The sequence below is a fragment of the Platichthys flesus genome, chromosome 7 (genome assembly GCF_949316205.1).
Source record: "Platichthys flesus chromosome 7, fPlaFle2.1, whole genome shotgun sequence".
NCBI lineage: Eukaryota > Metazoa > Chordata > Actinopteri > Pleuronectiformes > Pleuronectidae > Platichthys > Platichthys flesus.
The window spans coordinates 22,872,200-22,885,527 of NC_084951.1; the positions used below are offsets into that span (position 1 = coordinate 22,872,200).

At 41.2% G+C, this 13,328-nt stretch overlaps 1 protein-coding gene across 1 annotated transcript in view; it reads left to right on the forward strand.

Annotated features, from left to right (window-relative positions):
- camta1a (calmodulin binding transcription activator 1a) overlaps positions 1–13,328 on the forward strand; it is a 272,323-nt gene that overhangs the window by 26,621 nt on the left and 232,374 nt on the right. The window lies entirely within an intron of this gene.

The window sequence follows — 13,328 nt, forward strand, 5'->3', positions numbered from 1 at the left end:
ATGTTTATCGTGATGGGTGTTGCAGATATGAATTATCATTAGATTTAATTATCCTGGGGGGGCGGGGGGTTTATGTGATAAGGGTGTGAAATTGCTGCATCCAACCGCTGTTGCATTCATCTTAATCCACGTGGCCGTGTGGATGCTAAATGAATGAACGATTTAGACATTAACCAAACAAGCATTATTAGCATACGTTGCATTCAAAACACAGCCTTTGAAATCCGCTCAGCCTGGTCCTCTCTCCTGGAGATAAATAACTTGATGACGTTTAGTTGGTTTTAGAGTCAACACAACATATTCCTTTTTGGTTTTAAAGGGCACTCTTTCCTATTTACAAGGAAAATGTAATTTACCAGGGCCCTAAAAAACAACACACTCCAGAGATTTATTTTGTGACGCCACTATTGACAGGACATTGTTGTCTTGATCTGACAATGATCTGGTTTGGTTTAGGTAAAACAACATCGGTAGGTTCAGGGAAGGATCATGTTTTTGGAGGAAAATTAATGCTTTGTGAAAGGGTAAGGGATCTTTTTTGTCTTGGTTACTGTGTTAAGGTCTGGAAACGTTAGAAGTCTTGACTTTTCACAGTTCCTTTTTTTCATGTCCTCCCTTTGTGGTTTGTTGTTCAGTAGCGTCAAATTGAGCCAAACGCTCCTAAAGGACAAAAATCGTGTTTCTTATTGCCACAACACGGCTTTGTTACGTGAACAAAAACACAATGCATATTTAGGGGGTTTGCTGAAACAAGAGATTTTGTTTTGCCGGGGAGGACAGTCTTCTTACCATCGGTAACTATCCCTTCGACTGCCCCTTAATAAGTGTTGCTTTGGTTTGCATTTATTCATTTTGATTTGTTACCGAGTCATTCTTGAAAGAGACAGCTCCCTTGAGGCTCCAGTGTTGGGGAACCCCTGATTTAAAAGGCAAACACGGCTGCCTGATGCCACCGCTGCAGCTGCTGGTGCCGATGATGATGAAGTTTCCAGGGAAGGGATGATAATCCTGACACTGCATCCTCCTAACTCAGTGAGCCATGCAGTATAGATATGGATGTGTTGCTGGCAGATTGGAAGGTAGATTTCCCATCTACACCTCCTGTGGTGGCTGGTGCCTCAGGGGAGCAGCTATGTAAATAATGAATGCCTGTGGGTGGGAAACATGCACAGATAACCTTCAAGACAGGCGCGGATCAGTGCCTTCACATTAGCTGATAGGATTAAGGTTAAAATCTACAGATACCTCTCCATAAGAAAACACAAATCTAGCCTCAGCGAATAGCAGGTTACGTGGGTACGCAGTGTTCAGCCGATAAGGACAGGTAGAGGTAATCACGGGGAACTGGTCATAGTTCAGCAATCTGAGGACGGAAATGACAGTGCCTCATATCTCTACCTTTCTTCAGCTAAAAATCAAAATGAGCAGTCGAATCATTTCTGTGGGCAAAGTTCTACTTTGTTTTGCCAAATATATACGTCACAAGTTTGCTTTACAGATGGATGATGAGTCACAGATATTTCTGAAAGGGGGGATCTGTGTGTTTTGGTGACGGCGATGACTTTTCATGAGACTTCCGATTTCTAAAAGGACATAGAGCCAGTGTCTTACTGCCAATATCCAGTCTCAGTATTCAAATATGACAAAACAAAGTCTCAGCAAGATCCTCCTTCTTCTGAGCCCTGTTGAGAGACAAACTCATTGAGCATATGTTGGCATCCATAAGAGAGGGAAATAGGTAGGGAAGAAAACTAGTTCTCTCTGTTGTCCCATCTGTCTGCTGAGGACTTTGTGCACCCAACGGCGGCCCGATCATTTCTCTTTCTCTCACGTCAGCTCTCGCTGTGCAACAGAAGATGTCCCACTAGTCTCTCATCTCTGTCACGATGCCCTACTCACAATCACTTTGGTGCACTGACACCATCGAGTCGGAGGCTTGAGGGAACAGTGCTAATAGTAGACTGGATTAATACATCTGAGAGAATGAAATCCACCATGAATGACCCTCCAATTACAATAAGGGAAATCTTGTTTAGCTCAGATGAGCACTTAGAAGTTGTTAGCGGGAAATTATGAATCTGGAAATTAGTGTCCTTGCCTCTAAGTATTTGGCCGTGTGAGAGAATTATACCTGGAGTAATAACTCATTAAACTTGAGCAATTAGCATAAACAGCTGTAACACGATGACCCCATTCATCAGCGATATTGGGGCCTTCATGTTTTATAATGTGTATCTATCTGTCTGTTTATCAGCACCGGTAGCAATATGCTTCAAACAACACAAAAACCTGCATTGAATGTAGGATCGGCATTGCCTCAAGGTCAGTGACTGATGATGCGTGTGTCCGTCTTTGATTCTTATCCCCTCCCAACCCCTGCGAACGCTTCACGGCCTGAGTATGAATGAGGAAATAGAGGCTGAGTGAGACAGAATCACCACAGGGACAAGAGGGGTTCGGGCGTCGTTGTTAAGCTGAGCTCCAGGCTTGTCCTGTAGGACGGTTAAACCTGAAGTCCAAACCAAGCTTAGAGAGAGGGGCGGAAGCTAATCCCTCATCCTGAGGCAGGTGCATCACAAAGGCTAAACATTTACCCAGGAAGACCGACCAGGGGAGAAAGTTTGGATAATTGAAGTCGGCTAAGAAATGAGCATGTGCACCCTTGAGTCGGCTCTGCTGTGTGGTATTACTTTTTAATGTTATCAAGGTGAAAGCGGTGGGGGGGTTTCATTGCCCAACCTTTTTAACATTGTTTATTGCTACCCACCTTGGGATTTTAAGAGAGCGGTGAGGTGGGGAGTCCATGTGGTGCTGGTGAGAGAGCTAGCTTAGCTCCTTGTTTATTTAACTCTGCCAAGGAGGTGAGGTTTTTTACCCCTTTACTTTTTGTTTGTTGCACAAAACAACTGAATGGACGAAAATTGGAAGGGTGCAGTATGTGTTAGGGAAGAAGCCATTACATTTTGGTGTGGATCCAGGGACAGTTATTCACCTTCTTGAACATTAGGGTGTAATAATTCTTGGATCAGGCACATTTACACAACCGATATGTACAAGTGTGTGAAATCTGGTGTGGCTTGATTGGAGATAAACTCTACTGAGTGCCAGTAGCTGTGCTTCGTGTCAATGGCACTCTGTGTTAGTGTATCTATCGCAATATAAATCTCCAATTTATTGTTTGTCAAATGAGAGGTATATCAATTGACTTTATTCCCAGCTATAGATAAAAAGGTATAGAGTGACCCAGGGAGAGGGAGGATGCGTGATCATTTTCCGTTCCACAGGCCTTAATCATTCATGACACCGCCCGCTGTCTCTACAAGGTGTCTTTGTCTTTGACTGTCCTGATTCCCCTCAGCAGCAAAACAGCCAAAGTCAAATTGAATCCAGAAAGGAGGATTTTAAACGGAAAGATAAGGGGGCAGATATGCCTTAATCATCATTTGCTCTTGATTAGAAAATCAATGGCCTTTGATGCCAGAGTGCACGTCTGCCTTTGGAGTTAAGAGTGTGACAATGACAATGTGGACTGGAAAATTGGCCTTTTAAACAGCTACTATCGCTTTGTTGTTTGGAGCCCCATTCTTTAATGCAGTGAAAAGTCTCCTCTATCACATAATGTCTGCCTGTCAAAGAAATTACTTTCTCTCTCGCTCCTGTGTGAAACTTTGCTAAAGCAATCCTTTCGAAGCTTAGAAAGCACAGGGAATTTCTTAGTCTGTAGAGCTGACTTTCACAGTATTTCCCTTGATTTATGTAACCGATGAGAAATAAAGTTGTCACTCAATTCTCTGTGGCAGTTTTGAGATCTGCCAAAGAGAGAAAATCTTTGATGCCTTCCCAGGTTTACCTGTCAGGAAGGTTTAAAGGCAGCGTGTCCCAAGTTATAGTAAGGGGGAGACAGTTTTTGCTCCATGTTGATATACAAAAAAAAAAACAGTACCTTAAGAGTTAACGTAGTATAGGTGTATTTTCAAAATATCTTTCTGGCATTAGAATTACAGAGGTTTTGCTTACTTGCCTTTATAGCTTCCTTGACAATGGATATTTGTACTTCCAGAACAGCTGATGCAAAATGCCTCACTATCCCAGCCTACAGTTTACCATATGTACAATTCACATCCTATAACAGAAGATCCTTGCTATCTCTCCTCTGATTAATATGCTGCGGGTGATGATTTTTAAACTCAGCTTACCAGGCATCTTTCCCCCCTCACCCCCCTGTCCTCTAGTCTCTGCCTTTGTGCCATGTTGTTGTACTGGCTGTGTTTTAACCAGCACTGTATATTGATCCTGCTTTATCACCACTGGCCTGCAGGAATATGGATGAGGTCTGGTTGGCAGGTGATGCACTGCTGGTTAATATGCGCTGCGTGAGGATATGATGAAAATTCACATTTATATGTCTTATATGTACACTGATCTGTTCCTGGAGTATATCCCTTATGGTAAATGAGGTATGTTCTGTGAATCAGTGATAAAGGGGGTCGGGAGTGGGTGTTTGGTGGAAATCCAGAAATACTAGTTGCATTTACCCGGGGGGGGGTTTTGTCCTCGCCTGTCATATACGTGGTGCACTAGTGTACATAATGTATTGATTGCAATTCAAATGGAGGACTGACAGCTTCTAATCAGTGTTAAGGTATTAGCTGTTGCTATCTGTAAATGGAAATGTAAGAATTGCGCCTCCTTATCCGTGGCTCCCTGAACTAACATGCTCGCACATCTTCGCCCGGTTTACCTGGTTGACTCTGTTATTGGATAATGATAAAGAGTCAAAATGAAAAATAAACCACATCTTCTTTTTCGTATATATTTGTGCTTTGCCTTTGCATTTATTGTATAAAATAATTATATTTTATATCACAAAACTTTTACATGGGATTTAAGATGATTTTGAATTATCTTGGCCCAAATTTACAAAGCTGGAGTAAAACAAAACAACACACATTTCTGTTCTTCCGCTATTTCTCTATTAGTGATGGGGAATTATTTGACGTGGGGAAGCTTTGTTTTTGTAAAGAGCCATTTTGTGTCACCCACAGCGAATTGGCATTTTTTTTTCACTTGCCTCCACCCAGAACATATCAAAGTAACTGCCTCCGATAATTGTAGTGAATCCTGACATATTTTGTTTTTTAAAACTTGTGAGTGCCAACAAAGAGAGAGATGTTTGATGTGGAAAATTAAAGGTGTTCAAGGGCGCAGGGATAAAAGTACCTCGCTCAGTGGATCAGAGAGACGACACACGGCAACACAACTGTCGCATTAGTGACTCTCACTGGTTTTGTGTGATCTTTCGTGGGAAAAGAGATGATTTGGCGTGACTTTATGTGTATCCGCGGAGGCATGTCTACCCCCCTGTGCTAACAGCAGACGTTAGCAGTGACAAGGACCACAGTCAAGCTGGCCAATCAAATTAAAAGAAGAACACAACAGGAGGAGCCGAAATATCTACTTAATTAATCAACTAGTCCTTTAACTGAAAAATAATTAGCAACTGTTTTCTTGATTGATTCATCATTTTAAGTCAGATTTTTAAATAACTATCTCTTGTTCTAAGAGATTGTTTTTTCCAAATTTAAATTTGTCCATTTCTATTTTCAGACATTTTATATACCAAACTTTCAACCAACTTATTAAAGAAATAATTGCCTGTTCATTTGATGATGAGAACATAGATTAGTCGGAGCTCTAGGTAAGTGGACAAGGCCTATTTTTATTTCCACCTAATTGCCGAGCACAAATCAATTCACACCGAATGCAAAAAAAAAAATCTCAGACCAAAAGCTAAAACACCCTCATCACCAATTGTGTTTTAAAATAAGAAAAAAAAAATCCAACCACATATGTAAAGCTGATATTTTTCTGTGTGGGTAAAAAGCAGCTTTGCCCTTGACTTGCCTCATTTGGTTCGACACTGAATAAAAGCATCATTTTAATATATGTAAAGCTGATATTTGTCTGAGGTGTGCAGGTAAATGCTTTAGCAGTTTTGCCCTTGACTTGCTTCAGTCGGTTCTACACTGAATAAAAGCATCATTTCAAGAGAATTACGTAGTCATAACAACCATCTCGGCTACAGCATATTTTGTCAGCCGCAGTTGTTGAAAATGAAGTAGTGGCTCATTCTCCCTGGGGAGTTACCACATCAATCAAACCCTAGTGATACGTCTGTCATTCGTATATACAGTGAGCCCCGTATCCTGTTGTGCCTGCCACATCAGATTAGCGATTGAACATTGAAGAAGGGTGGACCGTCTCCATGTAAACCACTCAACCGCCTACATTGATAAAAGTCTCCTCAACACCTGCTCTCGCTGTAATGTGAGCCATAAAGAAACACGCTCGTACAGTGTTCACAAGACCCGGACTATAGATCATCCCAGGCTTTAATTGCCACCGTGCTTCTCCCTGTTCTGAATGCAGATATGAACAGAGTTATCAAGGAAACGGACAGCAACTGTGCTCGCTGAAGCGTGTAACTAATTACCTGTCGTTGGTTTTTCAGCTTGATTGCAATTTCACAATAGCTTTACAACGCTGTCAAGATAAGACCTTGTGTTTCAGCAGTACAGTATGCTTATGTCACACACACACACACACACACACACACACACACACACACACACACACACACACACACACACACACACGCACATCCACACTCGAAGCCTCTTCTTTCTGTGGTTAAGTATAACATGTGGTCTACACCCGATTTAGTTCTTGTTTTCCTGGAGAATACCTTTTGGCGCTCGACTCTAATCCATGCAGCCCACTGTGCTCGCAGCGTGGCAGTGTGTTCCACTGTGGCAAACCCCGCTGCGTGAAGGTAATGATTGCAGGTGTGTATGGAAGCCACTTGTTGGCATGACAAGATGCAAGTCGCAAACAAATAAACAAACAATGCTTTTTGTTTGGGGATCCGGGAGGATGATTCTGTCACACCCCTGGAGTTTGATTCCTCAAATCCCATCTGCACTGATGTCTCGCCTCAATGGCACATTTTTATTCCTGTGTTTATATTCAGATATTACCTGATAACTGTATATCTGGAGCAACTCAAATCTTATTTAACTGTGTCTTCTGGTGTCTGGCTTTGGGTTGCACATTTCTATTCTCACTGGTATGTTTGCATTATATGAATTCTTTTCCCTCAAATGGATGGACTGAAGAATTACACAAATGTATTACTTATCTAAATGTCAGCTTTTTTATTAGTTTCATCCTATTTTCGGTTCATCAGTTAATTGCAAAACACAAACCTGCGTGAAAGGTGCAACGCAAATACACTTTGACTGATCCATTGATTGGTTCACTGACGAACAGATTTATTTGAAGTTGACTTTTGCCATATTGGGTTTCAATAAAAAACAATAAAGGTTAGATGCATAATGCACTCTTTGTGTTTTCCAGCCGTCCTTGGCTCTAGTGGTTAATATGAATACTTCTGTGACCAGAGATAAGGCTGTTAATGACCATGACAAGGCCTTGTCTTGCTCTGCCATGATGCTTCTATTGCTCCTAGCGCCTGTTTGCTCACACGGCCAAAAACAATATGCTGTAAATTGCGCCACAGCCTCTTCAGGTTGATGTCCTGCCTGCGAACGTGATGTGATTGGGTATCGATTCACACCGCCGCGCTAAAATTGCCTGCCTCATGGCCCCAGACACCAATAGTGACAGCTTCAGTACGGACAGGAGGAGTGCCATGGCATGGTTCCGTGTCTGGGAGAGGATACCTTCTCTCTGCTTTCTGATCTCCATCCTCTCCTCGATCTTCAGCCTCTCCTCCTCCTCCTCCTCAGTGAGGATTAGAGATTAAAAGAGGAGAGCCCCCCTGCTGTGATGCACCAACACACCACAGCCACACGTACAGAAATCTTACATGCGTCAGAAGCTTGTCTACCCACTATTTTGGAATTTTGCAATCCCTCTTCAAAAAAGACATGTAAACACATTCTTTCTATTAAAATACCAGTGATATTTGCAAATGCACCGTTTTTTAATCTGTTCAAGTTGTGATGTATGCGACGCTGAACAAAAACGGGCCGGCTTTTCTGCTGGCTTTTCAGAAGACAGTAGTGGTGACACAGCATTGTCACTCTGCATTCAGTGTGATTAAAACATGCCCGGATCCTGTTGAAAGATGAATAATGCAAAAGAAATTGCTTGTGTAATGAATAAATGGCAAATAATCTCACCGCAATTAACACTCCCACATAGAGTATGCAAACCAGTCAGTGTCCAGCTGAGGTAAATCCACAGGAGCCCTGTTCAGATACAGAAGTTTATTTGCATAAGAATTGAACATGTCTTTGTTCTTTGCTCTGCTCTTTTGATAGCAGACATCAGGTTTTCCTATATATTATATATAGAATTACTTTACTATTTTGAAATATTTTCTCTTCTTTGATTTTTGTAATCGTTAAAACTCACAAAGCAAATATCCAACGTACTTCCACAGAGCTCCTCACAGGAGGTTAATGAAAGACTGGCAGTGTTATTAATATTTAGTAGTGCAGTGCCTGTTCCTTTACAACGAGAATGACTCAGAGTGACTGAGCCACGGCAAGTTAGAGTGACGACTTGGTGAAGACATAGTGGATTCAGTCTGGAGAACAATGAATCCAGTCTCCCGTGCCACAGAGCCTGAATTCACCAATATAAATTGAAGTAGATCTGATTAACTGTTTTTTGAAGTAGGTGAATTACAAACATGCATACAGTCGCCTCGCATTACAGTGAGATCATGCTCGTAAGTCAGATCAATACAATGGATTGGTAACTTTGCTTGTCATTGGCATTCCTATCATGCACACCGACTTTCTCCTTAGTCAACATCTGCCAATAATAGACCATTGAAAGAAATGTATTTGTGTGTTGTACTGCACAGCACACAGCATAGTGACACTTATTTTTTTCCCTCACTCTTCATGAAGTGCGTTGAGTGTGTGGCCTGTGCTTTTCACTGTAATGACCTACACTTATTTGAATGAATCCTGATATCACCTTTGAACTGTTAAAGTAGGAACATACCTGAAGCTAAAACCCTGTGAAAGGCTACAAAGGACACAGCAGAGCTTTAACCAGCTGCTGGCTGTTTGGATATCGGCTCAGTGTTTTCCTCCTGGATTGAGGGAATTGCTTCTTTTCCAAATGGCACTTTGAGTTTTTTCAACTGAGGTTAATGAACATACAGTATTTTTCATGTAAATCCAATATAAACACAATTTTCAGATCCCAAAAATTTAAAAAGACGTAACTCCAAATTCCCAAATGTAAAATTATTAAAAAATAAATTGTTAATCATGTGTTAATCTTAGAAATACTGCACTTTAATCGCTTGCCTTTCATATGTGGATTTCAAACGGTGCAGGGCAAAACACGAAGCGTTCCCCCTGCATCCCTCTCGTTTGGCTCGCTGGGTGTTGCTGTCCAAAGCTGAGGCAGTTTTCTTTACACGCAGCAGAACAAAGCATGATTTAGGAAAGAGGGAGGGCAGCTGTAGTTGATATATGTGTGTTTTGCTTCATAGGTGAGAAGAATGATGAATGGATGAGGTCCACAGCCACCATAATGGTACCCTTGTGTACCATGGCAGAGGGAAAAAGCGGAAGGGTGTACTTGAGAGAATAAAAGTCAGCCTCTTCAATCAGGACTGCCTAAAAGAATTCTTGACAATATATCCTTGTTGTGCTTTCACGATAAGCCCGATGCTGGGGTGTGGGTGTACGAGAACCGAGGGGCGGAGGGTGTCGGGGGGGCCATCAAACGAGGCGTAAGTAAGGGATTTTTCTATTGAAGAAGTAAAGAAGTAAAAATCTGTTTACCTGACCACAAATGCCTTGAATAAAGAAGGCCGTCGCGGGTGAAGTCACAGAGGAGTTTGGTTTTTGCTCCACAACCAGATACTGTTAACGGACGAGCCGTTGAAACACTGGAGCATGAATAATCAAGTGTTTTTTTTCTCTTTCATATGTTACGACTGTTGACATACGAGCAATGTATGTTAACATCCTTGTGTTATTTTGACGTAACACTACACTATTGTTTTGTGTATATGATAGAACATGTATTGGAATGTGTACCATTACTGCTTTGTGTGTGTGTGTTTTCAAGCCTCCTTGTATGTCTGGTGTGTTTGCTTTTGTCCTGTCAGGTCATTTGTTGCTGGAGCTATTCCTCTGCTCCTGTTGTGCACTCATTTGCTGATATACTCTGTCTGTCATTAGTTTGTATGCCTACTCTGCATGTTGGAGAGAAATATTGACATTGCTCATTGCTTCGGAACAGCCTTGCTTTTACATATCAGGTGTCGCGCGTAAAGGGTGAATTCATCAATGCATTCACACCTCAGTGATGTGGCAGTCGTGCTCCCCTTGGACACAGATTGGGAGAAGAGGCACTTAGAGTGAAAGAAAGCGGCGGGCACCAAGACGCCGGAGCTGACCCAGCCATTTTGATGCATATGTTTCGCAGAAATATTGACCAGCTCTTTAGTCTGTGACTCCCTCTGGACTGGGTAATTGTCTGTCTGTGTTTCTATTGTTTAGACTAACTGCGTTTTGGCAGTCTTCCTCCTCAAATCAGCGATGGAAACCTCGGCAGGGCAAATGATGGAAGGCAGTGGTATCCATACTGATCAGATGATGCAGCTTCACCGATCAATTTCCTTTTCATTCAACATTGCACATTCAGAAAAATCTACCTTATACTGCTGTTGAATCCCCCTTCAAGAAATATAAGAGCCAACTATAAGAGATAGTTGGCTTTGCTTAGCTTAGCACACAGACTGGAAACATAAAGAAATATAAGTTACAACTAACACAACTTAAAAGGTATATATCCTTTATTCAAACCTTTGGGGTTTTATGTATGGGACAACGCACAGTGATGGAGAAACACTATGATGAGGACATTATGAAGTTATTTGTCTATGTAGAGGAGGAACTTTTTTGTAGGTTTCTTATATTTATTACACTGATGATGTTGCATTTGAGGCTCTTAATATGCAATTAATGTCGCTTATTGAGAGCAATGTTCGACAAATCATAATAATGTCCAGGCTCCATCAAATTAAGATCTGCAAAGCCGTGTGAAACTACCAAACAAAACACATTCATCACACATGATTTAAAAATATCCTGAAAAATACTTTGATGTCAGCTGTTTGATGCTTTGCAGAGCGGTGAACAGTTTGTAAATATGTCAGTGTCATCAACATCTAACAAAACAAAAGGAGCAGGGAGATAAAATGCAGATATTTTTAATGATTTGTTTATTCTCAAGTGGTTAAGTATATGCAGGAAATGGTTATCACATGACAAATTCATCCAAATACCAAAACCAAATAAAACAGTTACACCATTATGAAAAAGGTTTTCAGCAGTCTAGATTATCTCCATATGAAAAGGTATTTAAGGCCACAGTGTTTTGCAGAAATATGTTTTGCATATCAATCCCACCGACAAATCTAATTACATAATGTGAATTTAGGACAGGCACAAGAGACCTCAGTGCAAATTCAGTTTTATTTACCCAAATTTAAATGGCCATGGGAAACAAACTAGTTTAACTTTTGTGTAACTGCATTTAACAAGAGAAGAAGGAGTCTCTGTTCACTCACGGCTCTGCACACTGAGCCAACTGATGCAAACGGAGCACAGAGGGAAACATGTTTGGCTCTTTTGCCTTTCACAGAACACTAAAAGAGGTGAAGAACATGTAGTACTACGCTTAAGTAAAGAGGTGACACAAACATTTTGTCGTAAATATTGTATTCAATATGAAAATAATTTCAATTCATACTCCATTTTATTCGTCAGGACCCACACAAAGAAACTGTTGGTATCTGACTTTGAGGTGCTTGTGTGGACCTTCTGAAATCCTTTGTTTAGACTTGTTTTGAGCTGGTTTGTATTTGTAAAGTATCAGACTTTTGATAAGCCTCGGTAAAACCTTTTTGAATTCATTGATTTCTGACTCTTTGTTTGGACATTGAGCTTAGTAAGTCCTGTTTTACTTTGAAACCCTGTATTTGCTCGATCTACTTCCTGTCTTCTTCCTGTTTCCTGTTGCTGTGATTGATTGCCCACACCTGAGTTGTTTCACCTGCGCTCGTTCTCTGTGCTCTCCAGTCGCGTTCGGTTCCCTGGTGTTTCCACGCTTGTTCGTGTTTAGCACCTGTTCTGTTCCCTCATGTTTCCTCTTCGTGGTCTGGTATGTTTGGTGATTTTTGAGTTTGCATGTTTTTGTTTGGATCCCCTGCATCTGTTTACCTGCCTGTCGGCCATCAACAAAGAGTGCAAGCTTATTTTATCTCTGGGAAAGTCACTGTTATTTCCACCACCCTAGTCTGTTGTCTGCAATTTTGCTAATTTTTTATTTTAAATCTAACAAAAGCAGAACAAGAGTGAATCATGTCTCCACTTAGGCCCTTCACATATCTGTGATATTTTGGGGTTTTATCAACTGCAGTTTATACTAAAAATAATTTTATATATATGAAAACTTTACACTTTCATCTTCCATCACTATGCAAAATAGCACATAAATATATCTGTGTTAAACCTGGTCTTAATGTACACGCTTCCTGTGGCCCTGGATGGCGCTCATGTTTTTTGATTCATACATATATTGGTTTTAAAACCTGCTCTGAAAGCAGACATTTTCAATTTGTAGATGCAAAACATTGCAATGCTGATCTTTTGATGACTTGCGTCTAATTTGGAATTAGCATATCCCAGTGAAGTGTACTGTAATTTGTCTTTGATGATTGGTCCGTCTGTAATAGATGGGGGACTGCCAGAGCTCCCCACTGCCCTGTCTCTCTCCCTCTCCTTGCCTTTGCTGGAGAGGCGCACAGAATCTTTGAAATGTGCTTTGACCATCAGAGCAGTGAGAAAGCACTAATATTTTACTGACCTGAAATGAAAGGGATTAGGTGCAGAAACCTCCTGCAGACGGCTATCTCGATTTACAGATGATGTTTGGTTTGTTTATTTTGTTTCATCCTTACAAAAAGGGAGACTTGGATATAATAAAAAAGACGTACCCTATTCCAAAGCATAAAAGCTGCAGGCTTTGAAGCTTGTCACATGTTTTGTGGAGAGAGGCGAGACGCTGGAACAGCATGTCTGCATCCAGAGCATCCATGGATCCCTGTCATCAGCCTCCTTCCATCTCCCTTCCGCTCACATTTGCAAAAATCTGGCTTTTACCACAGAGCAGATACAAATGTTAGATAATGAATGAGCCGAAGACAGAGACCGGAGAAATGGGACCGTTTCAATTTCACAGCCAAGAGCTGAATAGATTGCTTTTGT